Raw genomic sequence first — 14,502 nt, 5'->3', positions numbered from 1 at the left:
ACAGGAATGGGGGCGGCATGAAAGGAAGGGGTTGCAAAAAAATTACTGGGGGAGGGGGGCCCCAGTCAAAAATATGCTGTGACGCCCAGTCATTTCTAGCTACGCCACTGACCAGTGCCTTCTCAAAACAGCTGATCGCGGGGTGTCAGACCCTCACTGATCAGATACTGATGACCTATCCTCAGGATAGGGGATTAGTAGAAAATTCTTTGAAAACCCTGAATAATGTCTACCAGAGTGTCCTCATGTATAGTGTCTACAGGATTAGGTCATCAATATCAGATTGCCGGGGTCTGACACCCGCCACCCCGCCGTTCAGCTGGTTGAAGCGGTTCCATTGGTTGTGGGAGCCCTGCTTCCTCTTCAAAATTTACCAGCGTATCGTCTCCTTTTTAGCGCTCACTCCGGCACCAGTGAGTGGGGGTCTTCCTTTCAAACCACTGACAGACCAGGGTCCCCGCCAATCTGATACTGATGAGGTATCCTGGGGATAGGTGATCAGTATTACACCACTGCACAACCCCAAGTCTCTAATTCAGTGTACATTATTTAGTAACTATACAGCTGTACACAGAGACTTTCAGGGAGGATTATCACCTGGAATCACAAAACTGCCCAAACACCAGGCGGCCTGTGATAATAATGGGGGCGCCCTGGTCCCCACATGTGGCAGTGACTGCACTGTAACATCAGGGTGGCTGACAGAAGGCCGCGGTAACGACGCCCCACTCCTCTCACAGGGTGAACTTTCTGGTTTCGGTTTACAGTAGGAAGTGACAAGCAGACGCCGAGCGCACAGGACGGCTCCGGGGCGGCCTCCGCTCCTCCATCTACTTTCCGCCCGTAACCTCAGCAATGGCCGGCGGAGACGTGTAGCGGGTGTCGGGGCTTCACCGGAGGTCTTCAGAAGTTTCCACTTTATTGACTCTGGTAAGCGGCGCCTACTGCGTGCACTCGGGGAGGCGGAAGTGGGTGAGGTGTAGAGACATGTCCGAGCCCGCAGCCTCTCCTCAGGAATGGACGCGTGTGCTTCTGTCCTGCTGAAAGCATGCCATGTCCAGAAGCGACGGCCAGGGTGCTCTTATGACAGTGCCCGCCACCTGTGGTGTCTACCAGTCCCTAGTGCCTCTCAGTGTCCTCATGAATAGTTCCTCACTGCCTAGTATAGTGTCCTCCTGTATACAGTGTCTACCAGAGTGTCCTCCTGTATATAGTGTCTACCAGAGTGTCCTCCTGTATATAGTGTCTACCAGAGTGTCCTCCTGTATATAGTGTCTACCAGAGTGTCCTCCTGTATATAGTGTCTACCAGAGTGTCCTCCCGTATATAGTGTCTACCAGAGTGTCTAACTGTATATAGTGTCTACCAGAGTGTCCTCCCGTATATAGTGTCTACCAGAGTGTCCTCCCGTATATAGTGTCTACCAGAGTGTCCAACTGTATATAGTGTCTACCAGAGTGTCCTCCTGTATATAGTGTCTACCAGAGTGTCCTCCTGTATATAGTGTCTACCAGAGTGTCCTCCTGTATATAGTGTCTACCAGAGTGTCCTCCTGTATATAGTGTCTACCAGAGTGTCCTCCTGTATATAGTGTCTACCAGAGTGTCCTCCCGTATATAGTGTCTACCAGAGTGTCCAACTGTATATAGTGTCTACCAGAGTGTCCTCCTGTATATAGTGTCTACCAGAGTGTCCTCCCGTATATAGTGTCTACCAGAGTGCCCTCCCGTATACAGTGTCTACCAGAGTGTCCTCCTGTATACAGTGTCTACCAGAGTGTCCTCCCGTATATAGTGTCTACCAGAGTGCCCTCCCGTATATAGTGTATACCAGAGTGTCCTCCCGTATATAGTGTCTACCAGAGTGTCCTCCCGTATATAGTGTCTACCAGAGTGTCCTCCCGTATATAGTGTCTACCAGAGTGCCCTCCCGTATATAGTGTCTACCAGAGTGCCCTCCCGTATATAGTGTCTACCAGAGTGCCCTCCTGTATGGTGTCTACCAGAGTGCCCTCCTGTATGGTGTCTACCAGAGTGCCCTCCTGTATGGTGTCTACCAGAGTGCCCTCCTGAATATAGTGTCTACCAGAGTGCCCTCCTGAATATAGTGTCTACCAGAGTGCCCTCCTGAATATAGTGTCTACCAGAGTGCCCTCCTGAATATAGTGTCTACCAGAGTGCCCTCCTGAATATAGTGTCTACCAGAGTGCCCTCCTGAATATAGTGTCTACCAGAGTGCCCTCCTGAATATAGTGTCTACCAGAGTGCCCTCCTGAATATAGTGTCTACCAGAGTGTCCCCCTGTATATTGTGTCTACCAGAGTGTCCCCCTGTATATTGTGTCTACCAGAGTGTCCTCCTGTATATTGTGTCTACCAGAGTGTCCTCCTGTATATTGTGTCTACCAGAGTGTCCTCCTGTATATTGTGTCTACCAGAGTGTCCTCCTGTATATTGTGTCTACCAGAGTGTCCTCCTGTATATTGTGTCTACCAGAGTGTCCTCCTGTATATTGTGTCTACCAGAGTGTCCTCCTGTATATTGTGTCTACCAGAGTGTCCTCCTGTATATGGTGTCTACCAGAGTGTCCTCCTGTATATGGTGTCTACCAGAGTGTCCTCCTGAATATAGTGTCTACCAGAGCGTCCCCCTGTATATGGTGTCTACCAGAGCGTCCCCCTGTATATGGTGTCTACCAGAGCGTCCCCCTGTATATGGTGTCTACCAGAGCGTCCCCCTGTATATGGTGTCTACCAGAGCGTCCTCCTGTATATGGTGTCTACCAGAGCGTCCTCCTGTATATGGTGTCTACCAGAGCGTCCTCCTGTATATGGTGTCTACCAGAGCGTCCTCCTGTATATGGTGTCTACCAGAGCGTCCTCCTGTATATGGTGTCTACCAGAGCGTCCTCCTGTATATGGTGTCTACCAGAGCGTCCTCCTGTATATGGTGTCTACCAGAGCGTCCTCCTGTATATGGTGTCTACCAGAGCGTCCTCCTGTATATGGTGTCTACCAGAGTGTCCTCATGATTAGTGACAAACAGCATATTCTACCAAGGAATCCCCATGAATAATGCATACCATAGTGTTCCTAGAAAGGCGCCTCCCAGAGTATTCTCATAAATGGCACTAGCTAGTTTCCTCAAGAATAGTGCCTGCCAGTGTCCTCATTAAGAGTGACCCCATGATTAGTGCCACCTAGAGTGTCCTCATGCATAGTGCCAACCAGACTGTAACCCCCATGAATAGTACCCACTGTTAGAGTACTCCCACACAGACCCTGGAGTAGATAAAGTGCTGTAATTTAACCCCTTAAGGATCAGACTGATTTTTGCAAATCTGACATGTGTCACTTTATGTGGTGATAACTTTGAAACGCTTTTACTTACCCAAGCCATTCTGAGATTGTTTTTGAATCAAAATACAGGTCCTTCTAAAAAAATTTGCATATTGTGATAAAGTTCATTATTTTCTGTAATGTACTGATAAACATTAGACTTTCATATATTTTAGATTCAGTACACACCAACTGAAGTAGTTCAAGCCATTTATTGTTTTAATATTGATGATTTTGGCATACAGCTCATGAAAACCCAAAATTCCTATCTAAAAAAATTAGCATATTTCATCCGACCAATAAAAGAAAAGTGTTTTTAATACAAAAAAAGTCAACCTTCAAATAATTATGTTCAGTTATGCACTCAATACTTGGTCGGGAATCCTTTTGCAGAAATGACTGCTTCAATGCGGCGTGGCATGGAGGCAATCAGCCTGTGGCACTGCTGAGGTGTTATGGAGGCCCAGGATGCTTCGATAGCGGCCTTAAGCTCATCCAGAGTGTTGGGTCTTGCGTCTCTCAACTTTCTCTTCCCAATATCCCACAGATTCTCTATGGGGTTTAGGTCAGGAGAGTTGGCTGGCCAATTGAGCACAGTAATACCATGGTCAGTAAACCATTTACCAGTGGTTTTGGCACTGTGAGCAGGTGCCAGGTCGTGCTGAAAAATGAAATCTTCATCTCCATAAAGCTTTTCAGCAGATGGAAGCATGAAGTGCTCCAAAATCTCCTGATAGCTAGCTGCATTGACCCTGCCCTTGATAAAACACAGTGGACCAACACCAGCAGCTGACATGGCACCCCAGACCATCACTGACTGTGGCTATTTGACACTGGACTTCAGGCATTTTGGCATTTCCCTCTCCCCAGTCTTCTTCCAAAATTTGCTTTCATCCGAAAAAAGTACTTTGGACCACTGAGCAACAGTCCAGTGCTGCTTCTCTGTAGCCCAGGTCAGGCGCTTCTGCCGCTGTTTATGGTTCAAAAGTGGCTTGACCTGGGGAATGCGGCACCTGTAGCCCATTTCCTGCACACGCCTGTACACGGTGGCTCTGGATGTTTCTACTCCAGACTCAGTCCACTGCTTCCGCAGGTCCCCCAAGGTCTGGAATCGGTCCTTCTCCACAATCTTCCTCAGGGTCCGGTCACCTCTTCTCGTTGTGCAGCGTTTTCTGCCATACTTTTTCCTTCCCACAGACTTCCCACTGAGGTGCCTTGATACAGCACTCTGGGAACAGCCTATTCGTTCAGAAATTTCTTTCTGTGTCTTACCCTCTTGCTTGAGGGTGTCAATGATGGCCTTCTGGACAGCAGTCAGGTCGGCAGTCTGACCCATGATTGCGGTTTTGAGTAATGAACCAGGCTGGGAGTTTTTAAAAGCCTCAGGAATCTTTTGCAGGTGTTTAGAGTTAATTAGTCGATTCAGATGATTAGGTTAATAGCTCGTTTAGAGAACCTTTTCATGATATGCAAATTTTTTTAGTTAGGAATTTTGGGTTTTCATGAGCTGTATGCCAAAATCATCAACATTAAAACAATAAAAGGCTTGAACTACTTCAGTTGGTGTGTAATGAATCTAAAATATATGAAAGTCTAATGTTTATCAGTACATTACAGAAAATAATGAACTTTATCACAATATGCTAATTTTTTTAGAAGGACCTGTATTAATTTTTTTTTTATAAAAAAATACCAAATTTACCAAACATTTGGAAAAATTTGCAACTTTCCAAATTTCAATTTCTCTGCTTTTAAAACAGATAGTTATTACTTTACATTTCCAATATGTCTACTTCATGTTTGGATCATTTTGTAAATGACATTTTATATTTTTGGGACGTTAGAAGGCTTATAAGTAGGGATGAGCGAACTCGAACTGTATAGTTCGGGTTCGTACCGAATTTTGGGGTGTCCGTGACACGGACCCGAACCCGGACATTTTCGTAAAAGTCCGGGTTCGGGTTCGGTGTTCGTCGCTTTCTTGGCGCTTTTGTGACGCTTTCTTGGCGCTTTTTGAAAGGCTGCAAAGCAGCCAATCAACAAGCGTCATACTACTTGCCCCAAGAGGCCATCACAGCCATGCCTACTATTGGCATGGCTGTGATTGGCCAGAGCACCATGTGACCCAGCCTCTATTTAAGCTGGAGTCACATAGCGCCGCCCGTCACTCTGCTCTGATTAGCGTAGGGAGAGGTTGCGGCTGCGACAGTAGGGCGAGATTAGGCAGATTAACTCCTCCAAAGGACTTGATTAACTGATCGATCTGCAGCTGTGGATCATTGAGCTGCTGATCCTCAATTGCTCACTGTTTTTAGGCTGCACAGACCGTTTGTCAGTCTCATTTTTCTGGGGTGATCGGCGGCCATTTTGTGTCTTGTGGTGCGCCAGCACAAGCTGCGACCAAGTGCATTTAACCCTCAATGGTGTGGTTGTTTTTTGGCTAAAGCCTACATCAGGGTGAAGCTGTCACACCAAGTGCATTTAACCAGCAATAGTCTGTTCATTTTTTGGCCATATACAAAATCAGGGGCAAGCTGCGCCTGTCACCAAGTGCATTTAACCCTCAATGGTGTGGTTGTTTTTTGGCTAAAGCCTACATCAGGGTGAAGCTGTGACACCAAGTGCATTTAACCAGCAATAGTCTGTTCATTTTTTGGCCATATACAAAATCAGGGGCAAGCTGCGCCTGTCACCAAGTGCATTTAACCCTCAATGGTGTGGTTGTTTTTTGGCTAAAGCCTACATCAGGGTGAAGCTGTCACACCAAGTGCATTTAACCAGCAATAGTCTGTTCATTTTTTGGCCATATACAAAATCAGGGGCAAGCTGCGCCTGTCACCAAGTGCATTTAACCCTCAATGGTGTGGTTGTTTTTTGGCTAAAGCCTACATCAGGGTGAAGCTGTCACACCAAGTGCATTTAACCAGCAATAGTCTGTTTATTTTTTGGCCATATCCCAGTCTAATTCTGTCACTAAATCCATACCGGTCACCCAGCGCCTAAATACTAGGCCTCAAATTTATATCCAGCTAAATCTGTCCCTAGTGCTGTAGCTGGGCGAGTTATTTAGTGTCCGTTCAAGCACATTTCTTGTTCTGGGTTGAAATACAATTCCCAATTTAGCAATTTCATAATTTAGTGGTTCCTGCTATATCAGAGCTATTTGAAATCTATCCCAAAAAGGGTATATAATATTGAAGGTGCACATTGGGTCATTCAGAATAACTTCACACACACCCGCTACTGTGTATTTCCAAGTCTAATTCTGTCACTAAACCCATACCTGTCACCCAGCGCCTAAATACTAGGCCTCAAATTTAAATCCCTCTAAATCTCTCGTTACCGCTGTACTGTTGTTGCTGGGCAAGATATTTAGTGTCCGTCAAAGCACATTTTTTGTTCTGGGTTGAAGTACAATTCCCAATTTAGCAATTTCATAATTTAGTGGTTTCTGCTATATCAGAGCTATTTGAAATCTATCCCTAAAAGGGTATATAATATTGAAGGTGCACATAGGGTCATTCAGAATAACTTCACACACACCCGCTTCTGTGCATTTCCAAGTCTAATTCTGTCACTAAATCCATACCGGTGACCCAGCGCCTAAATACTAGGCCTCAAATTTAAATCCCTCTAAATCTCTCGTTACCCACCGCTGTACTGTTGTTGCTGGGCAAGATATTTAGTGTCCGTCAAAGCACATTTTTTGTTCTGGGTTGAAGTACAATTCCCAATTTAGCAATTTCATAATTTAGTGGTTTCTGCTATATCAGAGCTATTTGAAATCTATCCCTAAAAGGGTATATAATATTGAAGGTGCACATAGGGTCATTCAGAATAACTTCACACACACGCTTCTGTGCATTTCCAAGTCTAATTCTGTCACTAAATCCATACCGGTGACCCAGCGCCTAAATACTAGGCCTCAAATTTAAATCCCTCTAAATCTCTCGTTACCCACCGCTGTACTGTTGTTGCTGGGCAAGATATTTAGTGTCCGTCAAAGCACATTTTTTGTTCTGGGTTGAAGTACAATTCCCAATTTAGCAATTTCATAATTTAGTGGTTTCTGCTATATCAGAGCTATTTGAAATCTATCCCTAAAAGGGTATATAATATTGAAGGTGCACATAGGGTCATTCAGAATAACTTCACACACACGCTTCTGTGCATTTCCAAGTCTAATTCTGTCACTAAATCCATACCGGTGACCCAGCGCCTAAATACTAGGCCTCAAATTTAAATCCCTCTAAATCTCTCGTTACCCACCGCTGTACTGTTGTTGCTGGGCAAGATATTTAGTGTCCGTCAAAGCACATTTTTTGTTCTGGGTTGAAGTACAATTCCCAATTTAGCAATTTCATAATTTAGTGGTTTCTGCTATATCAGAGCTATTTGAAATCTATCCCTAAAAGGGTATATAATATTGAAGGTGCACATAGGGTCATTCAGAATAACTTCACACACACGCTTCTGTGCATTTCCAAGTCTAATTCTGTCACTAAATCCATACCGGTGACCCAGCGCCTAAATACTAGGCCTCAAATTTAAATCCCTCTAAATCTCTCGTTACCCACCGCTGTACTGTTGTTGCTGGGCAAGATATTTAGTGTCCGTCAAAGCACATTTTTTGTTCTGGGTTGAAGTACAATTCCCAATTTAGCAATTTCATAATTTAGTGGTTTCTGCTATATCAGAGCTATTTGAAATCTATCCCTAAAAGGGTATATAATATTGAAGGTGCACATAGGGTCATTCAGAATAACTTCACACACACCCGCTTCTGTGCATTTCCAAGTCTAATTCTGTCACTAAATCCATACCGGTGACCCAGCGCCTAAATACTAGGCCTCAAATTTAAATCCCTCTAAATCTCTCGTTACCCACCGCTGTACTGTTGTTGCTGGGCAAGATATTTAGTGTCCGTCAAAGCACATTTTTTGTTCTGGGTTGAAGTACAATTCCCAATTTAGCAATTTCATAATTTAGTGGTTTCTGCTATATCAGAGCTATTTGAAATCTATCCCTAAAAGGGTATATAATATTGAAGGTGCACATAGGGTCATTCAGAATAACTTCACACACACGCTTCTGTGCATTTCCAAGTCTAATTCTGTCACTAAATCCATACCGGTGACCCAGCGCCTAAATACTAGGCCTCAAATTTAAATCCCTCTAAATCTCTCGTTACCCACCGCTGTACTGTTGTTGCTGGGCAAGATATTTAGTGTCCGTCAAAGCACATTTTTTGTTCTGGGTTGAAGTACAATTCCCAATTTAGCAATTTCATAATTTAGTGGTTTCTGCTATATCAGAGCTATTTGAAATCTATCCCTAAAAGGGTATATAATATTGAAGGTGCACATAGGGTCATTCAGAATAACTTCACACACACGCTTCTGTGCATTTCCAAGTCTAATTCTGTCACTAAATCCATACCGGTGACCCAGCGCCTAAATACTAGGCCTCAAATTTAAATCCCTCTAAATCTCTCGTTACCCACCGCTGTACTGTTGTTGCTGGGCAAGATATTTAGTGTCCGTCAAAGCACATTTTTTGTTCTGGGTTGAAGTACAATTCCCAATTTAGCAATTTCATAATTTAGTGGTTTCTGCTATATCAGAGCTATTTGAAATCTATCCCTAAAAGGGTATATAATATTGAAGGTGCACATAGGGTCATTCAGAATAACTTCACACACACCCGCTTCTGTGCATTTCCAAGTCTAATTCTGTCACTAAATCCATACCGGTGACCCAGCGCCTAAATACTAGGCCTCAAATTTAAATCCCTCTAAATCTCTCGTTACCGCTGTACTGTTGTAGCTGTGAAAGTTATTTAGTGCCCGTCAAAGCACATTTTTTGTTCTGGGTTGAAGTACAATTCCCAATTTAGCAATTTCATAATTTAGTGGTTCCTGCTATATCAGAGCTATTTGAAATCTATCCCAAAAAGGGTATATAATATTCAAGGTGCACATTGGGTCATTCAGAATAACTTCACACACACGCTTCTGTGCATTTCCAAGTCTAATTCTGTCACTAAATCCATACCGGTCACCCAGCGCCTAAATACTAGGCCTCAAATTTATATCCCGCTGAATTTGAATACAATACATTGGGCCAAATAATATATTTGTTGTTGTGGTGAACCATAACAATGAGAAAAACATCTAGTAAGGGACGCGGACGTGGACATGGTCGTGGTGGTGTTAGTGGACCCTCTGGTGCTGGGAGAGGACGTGGCCGTTCTGCCACATCCACACGTCCTAGTGTACCAACTACCTCAGGTCCCAGTAGCCGCCAGAATTTACAGCGATATATGGTGGGGCCCAATGCCGTTCTAAGGATGGTAAGGCCTGAGCAGGTACAGGCATTAGTCAATTGGGTGGCCGACAGTGGATCCAGCACGTTCACATTATCTCCCACCCAGTCTTCTGCAGAAAGCGCACAGATGGCGCCTAAAAACCAACCCCATCAGTCTGTCACATCACCCCCATGCATACCAGGGAAACTGTCTCAGCCTCAAGTTATGCAGCAGTCTCTTATGCTGTTTGAAGACTCCGCTGGCAGGGTTTCCCAAGGGCATCCACCTAGCCCTTCCCCAGCGGTGAAAGACATAGAATGCACTGACGCACAACCACTTATGTTTCCTGATGATGAGGACATGGGAATACCACCTCAGCATGTCTCTGATGATGACGAAACACAGGTGCCAACTGCTGCGTCTTTCTGCAGTGTGCAGACTGAACAGGAGGTCAGGGATCAAGACTGGGTGGAAGACGATGCAGGGGACGATGAGGTCCTAGACCCCACATGGAATGAAGGTCGTGCCACTGACTTTCACAGTTCGGAGGAAGAGGCAGTGGTGAGACCGAGCCAACAGCGTAGCAAAAGAGGGAGCAGTGGGCAAAAGCAGAACACCCGCCGCCAAGAGACTCCGCCTGCTACTGACCGCCGCCATCTGGGACCGAGCACCCCAAAGGCAGCTTCAAGGAGTTCCCTGGCATGGCACTTCTTCAAACAATGTGCTGACGACAAGACCCGAGTGGTTTGCACGCTGTGCCATCAGAGCCTGAAGCGAGGCATTAACGTTCTGAACCTGAGCACAACCTGCATGACCAGGCACCTGCATGCAAAGCATGAACTGCAGTGGAGTAAACACCTTAAAACCAAGGAAGTCACTCAGGCTCCCCCTGCTACCTCTTCTGCTGCTGCCGCCTCGGCCTATTCTGCTGCTGCCGCCTCGGCCTCTTCCTCCGCCTCTGGAGGAACGTTGGCACCTGCCGCCCAGCAAACAGGGGATGTACCACCAACACCACCACCACCACCTCCGTCACCAAGCGTCTCAACCATGTCACACGCCAGCGTTCAGCTCTCCATCTCACAAACATTTGATAGAAAGCGTAAATTCCCACCTAGCCACCCTCGATCCCTGGCCCTGAATGCCAGCATTTCTAAACTACTGGCCTATGAAATGCTGTCATTTAGGCTGGTGGACACAGACAGCTTCAAACAGCTCATGTCGCTTGCTGTCCCACAGTATGTTGTTCCCAGCCGGCACTACTTCTCCAAGAGAGCCGTGCCTTCCCTGCACAACCAAGTATCCGATAAAATCAAGTGTGCACTGCGCAACGCCATCTGTAGCAAGGTCCACCTAACCACAGATACGTGGACCAGTAAGCACGGCCAGGGACGCTATATCTCCCTAACTGCACACTGGGTAAATGTAGTGGCAGCTGGGCCCCAGGCGGAGAGCTGTTTGGCGCACGTCCTGCCGCCGCCATGGATCGCAGGGCAACATTCTTTGCCTCCTGTTGCCACCTCCTCCTTCTCGGCTTCCTCCTCCTCTTCTTCCACCTGCTCATCCAGTCAGCCACACACCTTCACCACCAACTTCAGCACAGCCCGGGGTAAACGTCAGCAGGCCATTCTGAAACTCATATGTTTGGGGGACAGGCCCCACACCGCACAGGAGTTGTGGCGGGGTATTGAACAACAGACCGACGAGTGGTTGCTGCCGGTGAGCCTCAAGCCCGGCCTGGTGGTGTGTGATAATGGGCGAAATCTCGTTGCAGCTCTGGGACTAGCCAATTTGACGCACATCCCTTGCTTGGCGCATGTGCTGAATTTGGTGGTGCAGAAGTTCATTCACAACTACCCCGACATGTCAGAGCTGCTGCATAAAGTGCGGGCCGTCTGTTCGCGCTTCCGGCGTTCACATCCTGCCGCTGCTCGCCTGTCTGCGCTACAGCGTAACTTCGGCCTTCCCGCTCACCGCCTCATATGCGACGTGCCCACCAGGTGGAACTCCACCTTGCACATGCTGGACAGACTGTGCGAGCAGCAGCAGGCCATAGTGGAGTTTCAGCTGCAGCACGCACGGGTCAGTCGCACTACAGAACAGCACCACTTCACCACCAATGACTGGGCCTCCATGCGAGACCTGTGTGCCCTGTTGCGCTGTTTCGAGTACTCCACCAACATGGCCAGTGGCGATGACACCGTTATCAGCGTTACAATACCACTTCTATGTCTCCTTGAGAAAACACTTAGGGCGATGATGGAACAGGAGGTGGCCCAGGAGGAGGAGGAGGAGGATGAGGAAGAGGGGTCATTTTTAGCACTTTCAGGCCAGTCTCTTCGAAGTGACTCAGAGGGAGGTTTTTTGCAACAGCAGAGGCCAGGTACAAATGTGGCCAGCCAGGGCCCACTACTGGAGGACGAGGAGGACGAGGATGAGGAGGAGGTGGAGGAGGATGAGGATGAAGCATGGTCACAGCGGGGTGGCACCCAACGCAGCTCGGGTCCATCACTGGTGCGTGGCTGGGGGGAAAGGCAGGACGATGACGATACGCCTCCCACAGAGGACAGCTTGTCCTTACCCCTGGGCAGCCTGGCACACATGAGCGACTACATGCTGCAGTGCCTGCGCAACGACAGCAGAGTTGCCCACATTTTAACCTGTGCGGACTACTGGGTTGCCACCCTGCTGGATCCACGCTACAAAGACAATGTGCCCACCTTACTTCCTGCACTGGAGCGTGATAGGAAGATGCGCGAGTACAAGCGCACGTTGGTAGACGCGCTACTGAGAGCATTCCCAAATGTCACAGGGGAACAAGTGGAAGCCCAAGGCCAAGGCAGAGGAGGAGCAAGAGGTCGCCAAGGCAGCTGTGTCACGGCCAGCTCCTCTGAGGGCAGGGTTAGCATGGCAGAGATGTGGAAAACTTTTGTCAACACGCCACAGCTAACTGCACCACCACCTGATACGCAACGTGTTAGCAGGAGGCAACATTTCACTAACATGGTGGAACAGTACGTGTGCACACCCCTCCACGTACTGACTGATGGTTCGGCCCCATTCAACTTCTGGGTCTCTAAATTGTCCACGTGGCCAGAGCTAGCCTTTTATGCCTTGGAGGTGCTGGCCTGCCCGGCAGCCAGCGTTTTGTCTGAACGTGTATTCAGCACGGCAGGGGGCGTCATTACAGACAAACGCAGCCGCCTGTCTACAGCCAATGTGGACAAGCTGACGTTCATAAAAATGAACCAGGCATGGATCCCACAGGACCTGTCCGTCCCTTGTCCAGATTAGACATTAACTACCTCCCCATAACCATATATTATTGGACTCCAGGGCACTTCCTCATTCAATCCTATTTTTATTTTCATTTTACCATTATATTGCGATGCTACCCAAAGTTGAATGAACCTCTCCTCTGCCTGTGTGCTAGGCCTAAATATATGCCAATGGACTGTTGCAGTGGTGGCTGACATGAAGCCTGATTCTCTGCTATGACATGCAGACTAATTCTCTGCTGACATGAAGCCAGATTGTCTGTTACGGGACCTCTCTCCTCTGCCTGGGTGCTGGGCCTAAATTTATGACAATGGACTGTTGCAGTGGTGGCTGACGTGAAGCCTGATTCTCTGCTATGACATGCAGACTGATTCTCTGCTGACATGAAGCCAGATCCTCTGTTACGGGACCTCTCTCCTCTGCCTGGGTGCTGGGCCTAAATTTATGACAATGGACTGTTGCAGTGGTGGCTGACGTGAAGCCTGATTCTCTGCTATGACATGCAGACTGATTCTCTGCTGACATGAAGCCAGATCCTCTGTTACGGGACCTCTCTCCTCTGCCTGGGTGCTGGGCCTAAATTTATGACAATGGACTGTTGCAGTGGTGGCTGACGTGAAGCCTGATTCTCTGCTATGACATGCAGACTGATTCTCTGCTGACATGAAGCCAGATCCTCTGTTACGGGACCTCTCTCCTCTGCCTGGGTGCTGGGCCTAAATTTATGACAATGGACTGTTGCAGTGGTGGCTGACGTGAAGCCTGATTCTCTGCTATGACATGCAGACTGATTCTCTGCTGACATGAAGCCAGATCCTCTGTTACGGGACCTCTCTCCTCTGCCTGGGTGCTGGGCCTAAATTTATGACAATGGACTGTTGCAGTGGTGGCTGACGTGAAGCCTGATTCTCTGCTATGACATGCAGACTGATTCTCTGCTGACATGAAGCCAGATCCTCTTTTACGGGACCTCTCTCCTCTGCCTGGGTGCTGGGCCTAAATTTATGACAATGGACTGTTGCAGTGGTGGCTGACGTGAAGCCTGATTCTCTGCTATGACATGCAGACTGATTCTCTGCTGACATGAAGCCAGATCCTCTTTTATGGGACCTCTCTCCTCTGCCTGGGTGCTGGGCCTAAATTTATGACAATGGACTGTTGCAGTGGTGGCTGACGTGAAGCCTCATTCTCTGCTATGACATGCAGACTGATTCTCTGCTGACATGAAGCCAGATCCTCTGTTACGGGACCTCTCTCCTCTGCCTGGGTGCTGGGCCTGAATATATGCCAATGGACTGTTGCAGTGGTGGGTGACGTGAAGCCTCATTCTCTGCTATGACATGCAGACTAATTCTCTGCTGACATGAAGCCAGATTGTCTGTTACGGGACCTCTCTCCTCTGCCTGTGTGTGTGCTGGGCCTAAATATATGCCAATGGACTGTTGCAGTGGTGGCTGACGTGAAGCCTCATTCTCTGCTATGACATGCAGACTGATTCTCTGCTGTCATGAAGCCAGATTGTCTGTTACGGGACCTTTCTCCTCTACCTGGGTTCTGGGCCTAAATTTATGAAAATTGACTCTT

General features: G+C 47.5%; 1 protein-coding gene across 1 annotated transcript in view; it reads left to right on the top strand.

The window, feature by feature from the left end:
- Positions 1–729: 729 nt before the first annotated feature.
- LOC122944468 (caspase-8-like) overlaps positions 730–14,502 on the top strand; it is a 73,763-nt gene continuing 59,990 nt past the window's right edge. Inside the window, exon 1 of the mRNA XM_044302776.1 lies at positions 730–930. The gene's annotated coding sequence lies outside the window, so the exon portion shown is untranslated. The remainder of the gene's footprint in view (positions 931–14,502) is intronic.

This window comes from Bufo gargarizans, chromosome 8, assembly GCF_014858855.1.
Source record: "Bufo gargarizans isolate SCDJY-AF-19 chromosome 8, ASM1485885v1, whole genome shotgun sequence".
NCBI classification, from domain to species: domain Eukaryota; kingdom Metazoa; phylum Chordata; class Amphibia; order Anura; family Bufonidae; genus Bufo; species Bufo gargarizans.
The sequence above is the reverse complement of the archived record's forward strand: the minus strand, read 5'-3'. Positions and strand labels throughout refer to the sequence as shown.